The sequence below is a fragment of the Dendrobates tinctorius genome, unplaced genomic scaffold, assembly GCF_039654945.1.
Source record: "Dendrobates tinctorius isolate UK_male_01 unplaced genomic scaffold, ASM3965494v1 ptg000254l, whole genome shotgun sequence".
In the NCBI taxonomy this organism is placed as follows: Eukaryota; Metazoa; Chordata; class Amphibia; order Anura; family Dendrobatidae; genus Dendrobates; species Dendrobates tinctorius.
Window position 1 is genome coordinate 1,497,095 of NW_027361921.1, and position 16,432 is coordinate 1,513,526.

At 35.2% G+C, this 16,432-nt stretch overlaps 3 non-coding genes across 3 annotated transcripts; all 3 read right to left on the reverse strand.

Moving 5' to 3' along the window:
- Positions 1–3,838: 3,838 nt before the first annotated feature.
- On the reverse strand, positions 3,839–3,912 carry TRNAT-UGU (transfer RNA threonine (anticodon UGU)). The gene has a single exon. It is a non-coding gene; the product is annotated as a tRNA-Thr (tRNA).
- A 2,511-nt stretch (positions 3,913–6,423) lies between these two features.
- On the reverse strand, positions 6,424–6,497 carry TRNAT-UGU (transfer RNA threonine (anticodon UGU)). Its single transcript has one exon. It is a non-coding gene; the product is annotated as a tRNA-Thr (tRNA).
- A 9,264-nt stretch (positions 6,498–15,761) lies between these two features.
- Positions 15,762–15,835, reverse strand: TRNAT-UGU (transfer RNA threonine (anticodon UGU)). Its single transcript has one exon. It is a non-coding gene; the product is annotated as a tRNA-Thr (tRNA).
- Between the last annotated feature and the right edge of the window lie 597 nt (positions 15,836–16,432).

Sequence of the window (16,432 nt, forward strand, 5' to 3'; positions counted from 1 at the left end):
TGGAACAATGGCAAATTTGAGTTTGCACACAGGTAAAACACACCTGCTTTAAGATAGGAAGCTTATTCTTGAGAAGATGTAGCATCTTGGTTAAGTTGGTTAAGTTGTCAAGCTTGAAGCAATCTTACTTCCTTTTCAGCATTTAGATGAGATTCTTAATCTCACAATTGCACTATCAGTAGGGCTGGAACAATGGCAAATTTGAGTTTGCACACAGGTAAAACACCTGCTTTAAGATAGGAAGCTTGTTCTTGAGAAGACAAAAACAAGGTACTGCTGAGAGTTGAACTCAGGATCTCCTGTTTACAAGACAGCCGCTTTAACCAACTAAGCCACAGCACCACATTTTCCATAGGTGAATATTTATTATTCTGCTTTTTCCGAAAACTGCTATGAAAATTTGTAGCATCTAATGTGTAATTCCACTGGTTTTAATTTGTAAAGCTTGAGCCCATCCTATATTCTCTAAAGAAAGTTATTTCATCTGATTCCTTTTAGAGCATTTCAAAAGCAAAATTTTTTTTTTTACTCAAATTCCACTGGTTTTAATTTGTAATGCTTGAAGCCATCCTATATTCTCTAAAGAAACTTATTTCATCTAATTCCTTTTAGAGCATTTCAAAAGCAGAAAGTTTTTTTCTCTCAATTACACTTTATTAGTGCTTTGGGAAAGACATGTTTGATGTCAAACAAAAGTGAAAGTTATCTTTTTCGGCTAACAGCCCCAAACTGACATGAAGAAAGGAAAGCACTGCTGACATTCGAAATCAAGATTTTCTGTTTACTAAACAGGCTCTTTGACCAACTTGTCTACATCACAAAAAGATGTGATATATTGGAAAGACTGCTTAGAGAGACAGGTGCGGAAAGTGGAGGCATTTCAAAATAAAATCCATTGGTTAAGTTGTCAAGCTTGAAGCAATCTTACTTCCTTTTCAGCATTTAGATGAGATTCTTAATCTCACAATTGCACTATCAGTAGGGATGGAACAATGGCAAATTTGAGTTTGCACACAGGTAAAACACCTGCTTTAAGATAGGAAGCTTATTCTTGAGAAGACAAAAACAAGGTGCTGCTGAGAGTTGAACTCAGGATCTCCTGTTTACAAGACAGCCGCTTTAACCAACTAAGCCACAGCACCACATGTTCCATAGGTGAATATTTATTATTCTGCTTTTTCCGAAAACTGCTATGAAAATTTGTAGCATCTAATGTGTAATTCCACTGGTTTTAATTTGTAAAGCTTGAGCCCATCCTATATTCTCTAAAGAAAGTTATTTCATCTGATTCCTTTTAGAGCATTTCAAAAGCAAAATTTTTTTTTTACTCAAATTCCACTGGTTTTAATTTGTAATGCTTGAAGGCATCCTATATTCTCTAAAGAAACTTATTTCATCTAATTCCTTTTAGAGCATTTCAAAAGCAGAAAGTTTTTTTCTCTCAATTACACTTTATTAGTGCTTTGGGAAAGACATGTTTGATGTCAAACAAAAGTGAAAGTCCTCTTTTTCGGCTAACAGCCCCAAACTGACATGAAGAAAGGAAAGCACTGCTGACATTCGAAATCAAGATTTTCTGTTTACTAAACAGGCTCTTTGACCAACTTGTCTACATCACAAAAAGATGTGATATATTGGAAAGACTGCTTAGAGAGTCAGGTGCGGAAAGTGGAGGCATTTCAAAATAAAATCCATTGGTTAAGTTGTCAAGCTTGAAGCAATCTTACTTCCTTTTCAGCATTTAGATGAGATTCTTAATCTCACAATTGCACTATCAGTAGGGCTGGAACAATGGCAAATTTGAGTTTGCACACAGGTAAAACACACCTGCTTTAAGATAGGAAGCTTATTCTTGAGAAGATGTAGCATCTTGGTTAAGTTGGTTAAGTTGTCAAGCTTGAAGCAATCTTACTTCCTTTTCAGCATTTAGATGAGATTCTTAATCTCACAATTGCACTATCAGTAGGGCTGGAACAATGGCAAATTTGAGTTTGCACACAGGTAAAACACCTGCTTTAAGATAGGAAGCTTATTCTTGAGAAGACAAAAACAAGGTACTGCTGAGAGTTGAACTCAGGATGTCCTGTTTACAAGAAAGGCGCTTTAACCAACTAAGCCACAGCACCACATGTTCCGTAGGTGAATATTTATTATTCTGCTTTTTCCGAAAACTGCTATGAAAATTTGTAGCATCTAATGTGTAATTCCACTGGTTTTAATTTGTAATGCTTGAGCCCATCCTATATTCTCTAAAGAAAGTTATTTCATCTGATTCCTTTTAGAGCATTTCAAAAGCAAAATTTTTTTTTTTCTCAAATTCCACTGGTTTTAATTTGTAATGCTTGAAGCCATCCTATATTCTCTAAAGAAACTTATTTCATCTAATTCCTTTTAGAGCATTTCAAAAGCAGAAAGTTTTTTTCTCTCAATTACACTTTATTAGTGCTTTGGGAAAGACATGTTTGATGTCAAACAAAAGTGAAAGTCCTCTTTTTCGGCTAACAGCCCCAAACTGACATGAAGAAAGGAAAGCACTGCTGACATTCGAAATCAAGATTTTCTGTTTACTAAACAGGCTCTTTGACCAACTTGTCTACATCACAAAAAGATGTGATATATTGGAAAGACTGCTTAGAGAGTCAGATGCGGAAAGTGGAGGCATTTCAAAATAAAATCCATTTTTTTAAGTTGTCAAGCTTGAAGCAATCTTACTTCCTTTTCAGCATTTAGATGAGATTCTTAATCTCACAATTGCACTATCAGTAGGGCTGGAACAATGGCAAATTTGAGTTTGCACACAGGTAAAACACACCTGCTTTAAGATAGGAAGCTTATTCTTGAGAAGATGTAGCATCTTGGTTAAGTTGGTTAAGTTGTCAAGCTTGAAGCAATCTTACTTCCTTTTCAGCATTTAGATGAGATTCTTAATCTCACAATTGCACTATCAGTAGGGCTGGAACAATGGCAAATTTGAGTTTGCACACAGGTAAAACACCTGCTTTAAGATAGGAAGCTTATTCTTGAGAAGACAAAAACAAGGTACTGCTGAGAGTTGAACTCAGGATGTCCTGTTTACAAGAAAGGCGCTTTAACCAACTAAGCCACAGCACCACATGTTCCGTAGGTGAATATTTATTATTCTGCTTTTTCCGAAAACTGCTATGAAAATTTGTAGCATCTAATGTGTAATTCCACTGGTTTTAATTTGTAATGCTTGAGCCCATCCTATATTCTCTAAAGAAAGTTATTTCATCTGATTCCTTTTAGAGCATTTCAAAAGCAAAAATTTTTTTTTTCTCAAATTCCACTGGTTTTAATTTGTAATGCTTGAAGCCATCCTATATTCTCTAAAGAAACTTATTTCATCTAATTCCTTTTAGAGCATTTCAAAAGCAGAAAGTTTTTTTCTCTCAATTACACTTTATTAGTGCTTTGGGAAAGACATGTTTGATGTCAAACAAAAGTGAAAGTCCTCTTTTTCGGCTAACAGCCCCAAACTGACATGAAGAAAGGAAAGCACTGCTGACATTCGAAATCAAGATTTTCTGTTTACTAAACAGGCTCTTTGACCAACTTGTCTACATCACAAAAAGATGTGATATATTGGAAAGACTGCTTAGAGAGTCAGATGCGGAAAGTGGAGGCATTTCAAAATAAAATCCATGTTTTTTAAGTTGTCAAGCTTGAAGCAATCTTACTTCCTTTTCAGCATTTAGATGAGATTCTTAATCTCACAATTGCACTATCAGTAGGGCTGGAACAATGGCAAATTTGAGTTTGCACACAGGTAAAACACCAGCTTTAAGATAGGAAGCTTATTCTTGAGAAGACAAAAACAAGGTGCTGCTGAGAGTTGAACTCAGGATCTCCTGTTTACAAGACAGGCGCTTTAACCAACTAAGCCACAGCACCACATGTTCCATAGGTGAATATTTATTATTCTGCTTTTTCCGAAAACTGCTATGAAAATTTGTAGCATCTAATGTGTAATTCCACTGGTTTTAATTTGTAATGCTTGAGCCCATCCTATATTCTCTAAAGAAAGTTATTTCATCTGATTCCTTTTAGAGCATTTCAAAAGCAAAATTTTTTTTTTTACTCAAATTTCACTGGTTTTAATTTGTAATGCTTGAAGCCATCCTATATTCTCTAAAGAAACTTATTTCATCTAATTCCTTTTAGAGCATTTCAAAAGCAGAAAGTTTTTTTCTCTCAATTACACTTTATTAGTGCTTTGGGAAAGATATGTTTGATGTCAAACAAAAGTGAAAGTCCTCTTTTTCGGCTAACAGCCCCAAACTGACATGAAGAAAGGAAAGCGCTGCTGACATTCGAAATCAAGATTTTCTGTTTACTAAACAGGCTCTTTGACCAACTTGTCTACATCACAAAAAGATGTGATATATTGGAAAGACTGCTTAGAGAGTCAGGTGCGGAAAGTGGAGGCATTTCAAAATAAAATCCATTGGTTAAGTTGTCAAGTTTGAAGCAATCTTACTTCCTTTTCAGCATTTAGATGAGATTCTTAATCTCACAATTGCACTATCAGTAGGGCTGGAACAATGGCAAATTTGAGTTTGCACACAGGTAAAACACCTGCTTTAAGATAGGAAGCTTGTTCTTGAGAAGACAAAAACAAGGTACTGCTGAGAGTTGAACTCAGAATCTCCTGTTTACAAGACAGCCGCTTTAACCAACTAAGCCACAGCACCACATGTTCCATAGGTGAATATTTATTATTCTGCTTTTTCCGAAAACTGCTATGAAAATTTGTAGCATCTAATGTGTAATTCCACTGGTTTTAATTTGTAAAGCTTGAGCCCATCCTATATTCTCTAAAGAAAGTTATTTCATCTGATTCCTTTTAGAGCATTTCAAAAGCAAAATTTTTTTTTTTACTCAAATTCCACTGGTTTTAATTTGGAATGCTTGAAGGCATCCTATATTCTCTAAAGAAACTTATTTCATCTAATTCCTTTTAGAGCATTTCAAAAGCAGAAAGTTTTTTTCTCTCAATTACACTTTATTAGTGCTTTGGGAAAGACATGTTTGATGTCAAACAAAAGTGAAAGTCCTCTTTTTCGGCTAACAGCCCCAAACTGACATGAAGAAAGGAAAGCACTGCTGACATTCGAAATCAAGATTTTCTGTTTACTAAACAGGCTCTTTGACCAACTTGTCTACATCACAAAAAGATGTGATATATTGGAAAGACTGCTTAGAGAGTCAGGTGCGGAAAGTGGAGGCATTTCAAAATAAAATCCATTGGTTAAGTTGTCAAGCTTGAAGCAATCTTACTTCCTTTTCAGCATTTAGATGAGATTCTTAATCTCACAATTGCACTATCAGTAGGGCTGGAACAATGGCAAATTTGAGTTTGCACACAGATAAAACACACCTGCTTTAAGATAGGAAGCTTATTCTTGAGAAGATGTAGCATCTTGGTTAAGTTGGTTAAGTTGTCAAGCTTGAAGCAATCTTACTTCCTTTTCAGCATTTAGATGAGATTCTTAATCTCACAATTGCACTATCAGTAGGGCTGGAACAATGGCAAATTTGAGTTTGCACACAGGTAAAACACCTGCTTTAAGATAGGAAGCTTATTCTTGAGAAGACAAAAACAAGGTACTGCTGAGAGTTGAACTCAGGATGTCCTGTTTACAAGAAAGGCGCTTTAACCAACTAAGCCACAGCACCACATGTTCCGTAGGTGAATATTTATTATTCTGCTTTTTCCGAAAACTGCTATGAAAATTTGTAGCATCTAATGTGTAATTCCACTGGTTTTAATTTGTAATGCTTGAGCCCATCCTATATTCTCTAAAGAAAGTTATTTCATCTGATTCCTTTTAGAGCATTTCAAAAGCAAAAATTTTTTTTTTCTCAAATTCCACTGGTTTTAATTTGTAATGCTTGAAGCCATCCTATATTCTCTAAAGAAACTTATTTCATCTAATTCCTTTTAGAGCATTTCAAAAGCAGAAAGTTTTTTTCTCTCAATTACACTTTATTAGTGCTTTGGGAAAGACATGTTTGATGTCAAACAAAAGTGAAAGTCCTCTTTTTCGGCTAACAGCCCCAAACTGACATGAAGAAAGGAAAGCACTGCTGACATTCGAAATCAAGATTTTCTGTTTACTAAACAGGCTCTTTGACCAACTTGTCTACATCACAAAAAGATGTGATATATTGGAAAGACTGCTTAGAGAGTCAGATGCGGAAAGTGGAGGCATTTCAAAATAAAATCCATTTTTTTAAGTTGTCAAGCTTGAAGCAATCTTACTTCCTTTTCAGCATTTAGATGAGATTCTTAATCTGACAATTGCACTATCAGTAGGGCTGGAACAATGGCAAATTTGAGTTTGCACACAGGTAAAACACCAGCTTTAAGATAGGAAGCTTATTCTTGAGAAGACAAAAACAAGGTACTGCTGAGAGTTGAACTCAGGATCTCCTGTTTACAAGACAGGCGCTTTAACCAACTAAGCCACAGCACCACATGTTCCATAGGTGAATATTTATTATTCTGCTTTTTCCGAAAACTGCTATGAAAATTTGTAGCATCTAATGTGTAATTCCACTGGTTTTAATTTGTAATGCTTGAGCCCATCCTATATTCTCTAAAGAAAGTTATTTCATCTGATTCCTTTTAGAGCATTTCAAAAGCAAAATTTTTTTTTTTACTCAAATTTCACTGGTTTTAATTTGTAATGCTTGAAGCCATCCTATATTCTCTAAAGAAACTTATTTCATCTAATTCCTTTTAGAGCATTTCAAAAGCAGAAAGTTTTTTTCTCTCAATTACACTTTATTAGTGCTTTGGGAAAGATATGTTTGATGTCAAACAAAAGTGAAAGTCCTCTTTTTCGGCTAACAGCCCCAAACTGACATGAAGAAAGGAAAGCGCTGCTGACATTCGAAATCAAGATTTTCTGTTTACTAAACAGGCTCTTTGACCAACTTGTCTACATCACAAAAAGATGTGATATATTGGAAAGACTGCTTAGAGAGTCAGGTGCGGAAAGTGGAGGCATTTCAAAATAAAATCCATTGGTTAAGTTGTCAAGCTTGAAGCAATCTTACTTCCTTTTCAGCATTTAGATGAGATTCTTAATCTCACAATTGCACTATCAGTAGGGCTGGAACAATGGCAAATTTGAGTTTGCACACAGGTAAAACACCTGCTTTAAGATAGGAAGCTTGTTCTTGAGAAGACAAAAACAAAGTACTGCTGAGAGTTGAACTCAGGATCTCCTGTTTACAAGACAGCCGCTTTAACCAACTAAGCCACAGCACCACATTTTCCATAGGTGAATATTTATTATTCTGCTTTTTCCGAAAACTGCTATGAAAATTTGTAGCATCTAATGTGTAATTCCACTGGTTTTAATTTGTAAAGCTTGAGCCCATCCTATATTCTCTAAAGAAAGTTATTTCATCTGATTCCTTTTAGAGCATTTCAAAAGCAAAATTTTTTTTTTTACTCAAATTCCACTGGTTTTAATTTGTAATGCTTGAAGCCATCCTATATTCTCTAAAGAAACTTATTTCATCTAATTCCTTTTAGAGCATTTCAAAAGCAGAAAGTTTTTTTCTCTCAATTACACTTTATTAGTGCTTTGGGAAAGACATGTTTGATGTCAAACAAAAGTGAAAGTCCTCTTTTTCGGCTAACAGCCCCAAACTGACATGAAGAAAGGAAAGCGCTGCTGACATTCGAAATCAAGATTTTCTGTTTACTAAACAGGCTCTTTGACCAACTTGTCTACATCACAAAAAGATGTGATATATTGGAAAGACTGCTTAGAGAGTCAGGTGCGGAAAGTGGAGGCATTTCAAAATAAAATCCATTGGTTAAGTTGTCAAGCTTGAAGCAATCTTACTTCCTTTTCAGCATTTAGATGAGATTCTTAATCTCACAATTGCACTATCAGTAGGGCTGGAACAATGGCAAATTTGAGTTTGCACACAGGTAAAACACACCTGCTTTAAGATAGGAATCTTATTCTTGAGAAGATGTAGCATCTTGGTTAAGTTGGTTAAGTTGTCAAGCTTGAAGCAATCTTACTTCCTTTTCAGCATTTAGATGAGATTCTTAATCTCACAATTGCACTATCAGTAGGGCTGGAACAATGGCAAATTTGAGTTTGCACACAGGTAAAACACCTGCTTTAAGATAGGAAGCTTATTCTTGAGAAGACAAAAACAAGGTACTGCTGAGAGTTGAACTCAGGATGTCCTGTTTACAAGAAAGGCGCTTTAACCAACTAAGCCACAGCACCACATGTTCCGTAGGTGAATATTTATTATTCTGCTTTTTCCGAAAACTGCTATGAAAATTTGTAGCATCTAATGTGTAATTCCACTGGTTTTAATTTGTAATGCTTGAGCCCATCCTATATTCTCTAAAGAAAGTTATTTCATCTGATTCCTTTTAGAGCATTTCAAAAGCAAAATTTTTTTTTTTACTCAAATTTCACTGGTTTTAATTTGTAATGCTTGAAGCCATCCTATATTCTCTAAAGAAACTTATTTCATCTAATTCCTTTTAGAGCATTTCAAAAGCAGAAAGTTTTTTTCTCTCAATTACACTTTATTAGTGCTTTGGGAAAGATATGTTTGATGTCAAACAAAAGTGAAAGTCCTCTTTTTCGGCTAACAGCCCCAAACTGACATGAAGAAAGGAAAGCGCTGCTGACATTCGAAATCAAGATTTTCTGTTTACTAAACAGGCTCTTTGACCAACTTGTCTACATCACAAAAAGATGTGATATATTGGAAAGACTGCTTAGAGAGTCAGGTGCGGAAAGTGGAGGCATTTCAAAATAAAATCCATTGGTTAAGTTGTCAAGCTTGAAGCAATCTTACTTCCTTTTCAGCATTTAGATGAGATTCTTAATCTCACAATTGCACTATCAGTAGGGCTGGAACAATGGCAAATTTGAGTTTGCACACAGGTAAAACACCTGCTTTAAGATAGGAAGCTTGTTCTTGAGAAGACAAAAACAAAGTACTGCTGAGAGTTGAACTCAGGATCTCCTGTTTACAAGACAGCCGCTTTAACCAACTAAGCCACAGCACCACATTTTCCATAGGTGAATATTTATTATTCTGCTTTTTCCGAAAACTGCTATGAAAATTTGTAGCATCTAATGTGTAATTCCACTGGTTTTAATTTGTAAAGCTTGAGCCCATCCTATATTCTCTAAAGAAAGTTATTTCATCTGATTCCTTTTAGAGCATTTCAAAAGCAAAATTTTTTTTTTTACTCAAATTCCACTGGTTTTAATTTGTAATGCTTGAAGCCATCCTATATTCTCTAAAGAAACTTATTTCATCTAATTCCTTTTAGAGCATTTCAAAAGCAGAAAGTTTTTTTCTCTCAATTACACTTTATTAGTGCTTTGGGAAAGACATGTTTGATGTCAAACAAAAGTGAAAGTCCTCTTTTTCGGCTAACAGCCCCAAACTGACATGAAGAAAGGAAAGCGCTGCTGACATTCGAAATCAAGATTTTCTGTTTACTAAACAGGCTCTTTGACCAACTTGTCTACATCACAAAAAGATGTGATATATTGGAAAGACTGCTTAGAGAGTCAGGTGCGGAAAGTGGAGGCATTTCAAAATAAAATCCATTGGTTAAGTTGTCAAGCTTGAAGCAATCTTACTTCCTTTTCAGCATTTAGATGAGATTCTTAATCTCACAATTGCACTATCAGTAGGGCTGGAACAATGGCAAATTTGAGTTTGCACACAGGTAAAACACACCTGCTTTAAGATAGGAATCTTATTCTTGAGAAGATGTAGCATCTTGGTTAAGTTGGTTAAGTTGTCAAGCTTGAAGCAATCTTACTTCCTTTTCAGCATTTAGATGAGATTCTTAATCTCACAATTGCACTATCAGTAGGGCTGGAACAATGGCAAATTTGAGTTTGCACACAGGTAAAACACCTGCTTTAAGATAGGAAGCTTATTCTTGAGAAGACAAAAACAAGGTACTGCTGAGAGTTGAACTCAGGATGTCCTGTTTACAAGAAAGGCGCTTTAACCAACTAAGCCACAGCACCACATGTTCCGTAGGTGAATATTTATTATTCTGCTTTTTCCGAAAACTGCTATGAAAATTTGTAGCATCTAATGTGTAATTCCACTGGTTTTAATTTGTAATGCTTGAGCCCATCCTATATTCTCTAAAGAAAGTTATTTCATCTGATTCCTTTTAGAGCATTTCAAAAGCAAAATTTTTTTTTTTACTCAAATTTCACTGGTTTTAATTTGTAATGCTTGAAGCCATCCTATATTCTCTAAAGAAACTTATTTCATCTAATTCCTTTTAGAGCATTTCAAAAGCAGAAAGTTTTTTTCTCTCAATTACACTTTATTAGTGCTTTGGGAAAGATATGTTTGATGTCAAACAAAAGTGAAAGTCCTCTTTTTCGGCTAACAGCCCCAAACTGACATGAAGAAAGGAAAGCGCTGCTGACATTCGAAATCAAGATTTTCTGTTTACTAAACAGGCTCTTTGACCAACTTGTCTACATCACAAAAAGATGTGATATATTGGAAAGACTGCTTAGAGAGTCAGGTGCGGAAAGTGGAGGCATTTCAAAATAAAATCCATTGGTTAAGTTGTCAAGCTTGAAGCAATCTTACTTCCTTTTCAGCATTTAGATGAGATTCTTAATCTCACAATTGCACTATCAGTAGGGCTGGAACAATGGCAAATTTGAGTTTGCACACAGGTAAAACACACCTGCTTTAAGATAGGAAGCTTATTCTTGAGAAGATGTAGCATCTTGGTTAAGTTGGTTAAGTTGTCAAGCTTGAAGCAATCTTACTTCCTTTTCAGCATTTAGATGAGATTCTTAATCTCACAATTGCACTATCAGTAGGGCTGGAACAATGGCAAATTTGAGTTTGCACACAGGTAAAACACACCTGCTTTAAGATAGGAAGCTTATTCTTGAGAAGATGTAGCATCTTGGTTAAGTTGGTTAAGTTGTCAAGCTTGAAGCAATCTTACTTCCTTTTCAGCATTTAGATGAGATTCTTAATCTCACAATTGCACTATCAGTAGGGCTGGAACAATGGCAAATTTGAGTTTGCACACAGGTAAAACACACCTGCTTTAAGATAGGAAGCTTATTCTTGAGAAGACGAAAACAAGGTAATTCCACTGGTTTTAATTTGTAAAGCTTGAGCCCATCCTATATTCTCTAAAGAAAGTTATTTCTTCTGATTCCTTTTAGAGCATTTCAAAAGCAAAATTTTTTTTCTTACTCAAATTCCACTGGTTTTAATATGTAATGCTTGAAGCCATCCTATATTCTCTAAAGAAACTTATTTCATCTAATTCCTTTTAGAGCATTTCAAATGCAGAAAGTTTTTTTTCTCTCAATTACACTTTATTAGTGCTTTGGGAAAGACATGTTTGATGTCAAACATAAGTGAAAGTCCTCTTTTTCGGCTAACAGACCCAAACTGACATGAAGAAAGGAAAGCACTGCTGACATTCGAATATCAAGATTTTCTGTTTACTAAACAGGCTCTTTGACCAACTTGTCTACATCACAAAAAGATGTGATATATTGGAAAGACTGCTTAGAGAGTCAGGTGTGGAAAGTGGAGGCATTTCAAAATAAAATCCATTGGTTAAGTTGTCAAGCTTGAAGCAATCTTACTTCCTTTTCAGCATTTAGATGAGATTCTTAATCTCACAATTGCACTATCAGTAGGGCTGGAACAATGGCAAATTTGAGTTTGCACACAGGTAAAACACACCTGCTTTAAGATAGGAAGCTTATTCTTGAGAAGATGTAGCATCTTGGTTAAGTTGGTTAAGTTGTCAAGCTTGAAGCAATCTTACTTCCTTTTCAGCATTTAGATGAGATTCTTAATCTCACAATTTCACTATCAGTAGGGCTGGAACAATGGCAAATTTGAGTTTGCACACAGGTAAAACACACCTGCTTTAAGATAGGAAGCTTATTCTTGAGAAGATGTAGCATCTTGGTTAAGTTGGTTAAGTTGTCAAGCTTGAAGCAATCTTACTTCCTTTTCAGCATTTAGATGAGATTCTTAATCTCACAATTGCACTATCAGTAGGGCTGGAACAATGGCAAATTTGAGTTTGCACACAGGTAAAACACCTGCTTTAAGATAGGAAGCTTGTTCTTGAGAAGACAAAAACAAGGTACTGCTGAGAGTTGAACTCAGGATCTCCTGTTTACAAGACAGCCGCTTTAACCAACTAAGCCACAGCACCACATTTTCCATAGGTGAATATTTATTATTCTGCTTTTTCCGAAAACTGCTATGAAAATTTGTAGCATCTAATGTGTAATTCCACTGGTTTTAATTTGTAAAGCTTGAGCCCATCCTATATTCTCTAAAGAAAGTTATTTCATCTGATTCCTTTTAGAGCATTTCAAAAGCAAAATTTTTTTTTTTACTCAAATTCCACTGGTTTTAATTTGTAATGCTTGAAGCCATCCTATATTCTCTAAAGAAACTTATTTCATCTAATTCCTTTTAGAGCATTTCAAAAGCAGAAAGTTTTTTTCTCTCAATTACACTTTATTAGTGCTTTGGGAAAGACATGTTTGATGTCAAACAAAAGTGAAAGTTATCTTTTTCGGCTAACAGCCCCAAACTGACATGAAGAAAGGAAAGCACTGCTGACATTCGAAATCAAGATTTTCTGTTTACTAAACAGGCTCTTTGACCAACTTGTCTACATCACAAAAAGATGTGATATATTGGAAAGACTGCTTAGAGAGACAGGTGCGGAAAGTGGAGGCATTTCAAAATAAAATCCATTGGTTAAGTTGTCAAGCTTGAAGCAATCTTACTTCCTTTTCAGCATTTAGATGAGATTCTTAATCTCACAATTGCACTATCAGTAGGGATGGAACAATGGCAAATTTGAGTTTGCACACAGGTAAAACACCTGCTTTAAGATAGGAAGCTTATTCTTGAGAAGACAAAAACAAGGTGCTGCTGAGAGTTGAACTCAGGATCTCCTGTTTACAAGACAGCCGCTTTAACCAACTAAGCCACAGCACCACATGTTCCATAGGTGAATATTTATTATTCTGCTTTTTCCGAAAACTGCTATGAAAATTTGTAGCATCTAATGTGTAATTCCACTGGTTTTAATTTGTAAAGCTTGAGCCCATCCTATATTCTCTAAAGAAAGTTATTTCATCTGATTCCTTTTAGAGCATTTCAAAAGCAAAATTTTTTTTTTACTCAAATTCCACTGGTTTTAATTTGTAATGCTTGAAGGCATCCTATATTCTCTAAAGAAACTTATTTCATCTAATTCCTTTTAGAGCATTTCAAAAGCAGAAAGTTTTTTTCTCTCAATTACACTTTATTAGTGCTTTGGGAAAGACATGTTTGATGTCAAACAAAAGTGAAAGTCCTCTTTTTCGGCTAACAGCCCCAAACTGACATGAAGAAAGGAAAGCACTGCTGACATTCGAAATCAAGATTTTCTGTTTACTAAACAGGCTCTTTGACCAACTTGTCTACATCACAAAAAGATGTGATATATTGGAAAGACTGCTTAGAGAGTCAGGTGCGGAAAGTGGAGGCATTTCAAAATAAAATCCATTGGTTAAGTTGTCAAGCTTGAAGCAATCTTACTTCCTTTTCAGCATTTAGATGAGATTCTTAATCTCACAATTGCACTATCAGTAGGGCTGGAACAATGGCAAATTTGAGTTTGCACACAGGTAAAACACACCTGCTTTAAGATAGGAAGCTTATTCTTGAGAAGATGTAGCATCTTGGTTAAGTTGGTTAAGTTGTCAAGCTTGAAGCAATCTTACTTCCTTTTCAGCATTTAGATGAGATTCTTAATCTCACAATTGCACTATCAGTAGGGCTGGAACAATGGCAAATTTGAGTTTGCACACAGGTAAAACACCTGCTTTAAGATAGGAAGCTTATTCTTGAGAAGACAAAAACAAGGTACTGCTGAGAGTTGAACTCAGGATGTCCTGTTTACAAGAAAGGCGCTTTAACCAACTAAGCCACAGCACCACATGTTCCGTAGGTGAATATTTATTATTCTGCTTTTTCCGAAAACTGCTACGAAAATTTGTAGCATCTAATGTGTAATTCCACTGGTTTTAATTTGTAATGCTTGAGCCCATCCTATATTCTCTAAAGAAAGTTATTTCATCTGATTCCTTTTAGAGCATTTCAAAAGCAAAATTTTTTTTTTTCTCAAATTCCACTGGTTTTAATTTGTAATGCTTGAAGCCATCCTATATTCTCTAAAGAAACTTATTTCATCTAATTCCTTTTAGAGCATTTCAAAAGCAGAAAGTTTTTTTCTCTCAATTACACTTTATTAGTGCTTTGGGAAAGACATGTTTGATGTCAAACAAAAGTGAAAGTCCTCTTTTTCGGCTAACAGCCCCAAACTGACATGAAGAAAGGAAAGCACTGCTGACATTCGAAATCAAGATTTTCTGTTTACTAAACAGGCTCTTTGACCAACTTGTCTACATCACAAAAAGATGTGATATATTGGAAAGACTGCTTAGAGAGTCAGATGCGGAAAGTGGAGGCATTTCAAAATAAAATCCATTTTTTTAAGTTGTCAAGCTTGAAGCAATCTTACTTCCTTTTCAGCATTTAGATGAGATTCTTAATCTCACAATTGCACTATCAGTAGGGCTGGAACAATGGCAAATTTGAGTTTGCACACAGGTAAAACACACCTGCTTTAAGATAGGAAGCTTATTCTTGAGAAGATGTAGCATCTTGGTTAAGTTGGTTAAGTTGTCAAGCTTGAAGCAATCTTACTTCCTTTTCAGCATTTAGATGAGATTCTTAATCTCACAATTGCACTATCAGTAGGGCTGGAACAATGGCAAATTTGAGTTTGCACACAGGTAAAACACCTGCTTTAAGATAGGAAGCTTATTCTTGAGAAGACAAAAACAAGGTACTGCTGAGAGTTGAACTCAGGATGTCCTGTTTACAAGAAAGGCGCTTTAACCAACTAAGCCACAGCACCACATGTTCCGTAGGTGAATATTTATTATTCTGCTTTTTCCGAAAACTGCTATGAAAATTTGTAGCATCTAATGTGTAATTCCACTGGTTTTAATTTGTAATGCTTGAGCCCATCCTATATTCTCTAAAGAAAGTTATTTCATCTGATTCCTTTTAGAGCATTTCAAAAGCAAAAATTTTTTTTTTCTCAAATTCCACTGGTTTTAATTTGTAATGCTTGAAGCCATCCTATATTCTCTAAAGAAACTTATTTCATCTAATTCCTTTTAGAGCATTTCAAAAGCAGAAAGTTTTTTTCTCTCAATTACACTTTATTAGTGCTTTGGGAAAGACATGTTTGATGTCAAACAAAAGTGAAAGTCCTCTTTTTCGGCTAACAGCCCCAAACTGACATGAAGAAAGGAAAGCACTGCTGACATTCGAAATCAAGATTTTCTGTTTACTAAACAGGCTCTTTGACCAACTTGTCTACATCACAAAAAGATGTGATATATTGGAAAGACTGCTTAGAGAGTCAGATGCGGAAAGTGGAGGCATTTCAAAATAAAATCCATGTTTTTTAAGTTGTCAAGCTTGAAGCAATCTTACTTCCTTTTCAGCATTTAGATGAGATTCTTAATCTCACAATTGCACTATCAGTAGGGCTGGAACAATGGCAAATTTGAGTTTGCACACAGGTAAAACACCAGCTTTAAGATAGGAAGCTTATTCTTGAGAAGACAAAAACAAGGTACTGCTGAGAGTTGAACTCAGGATCTCCTGTTTACAAGACAGGCGCTTTAACCAACTAAGCCACAGCACCACATGTTCCATAGGTGAATATTTATTATTCTGCTTTTTCCGAAAACTGCTATGAAAATTTGTAGCATCTAATGTGTAATTCCACTGGTTTTAATTTGTAATGCTTGAGCCCATCCTATATTCTCTAAAGAAAGTTATTTCATCTGATTCCTTTTAGAGCATTTCAAAAGCAAAATTTTTTTTTTTACTCAAATTTCACTGGTTTTAATTTGTAATGCTTGAAGCCATCCTATATTCTCTAAAGAAACTTATTTCATCTAATTCCTTTTAGAGCATTTCAAAAGCAGAAAGTTTTTTTCTCTCAATTACACTTTATTAGTGCTTTGGGAAAGATATGTTTGATGTCAAACAAAAGTGAAAGTCCTCTTTTTCGGCTAACAGCCCCAAACTGACATGAAGAAAGGAAAGCGCTGCTGACATTCGAAATCAAGATTTTCTGTTTACTAAACAGGCTCTTTGACCAACTTGTCTACATCACAAAAAGATGTGATATATTGGAAAGACTGCTTAGAGAGTCAGGTGCGGAAAGTGGAGGCATTTCAAAATAAAATCCATTGGTTAAGTTGTCAAGTTTGAAGCAATCTTACTTCCTTTTCAG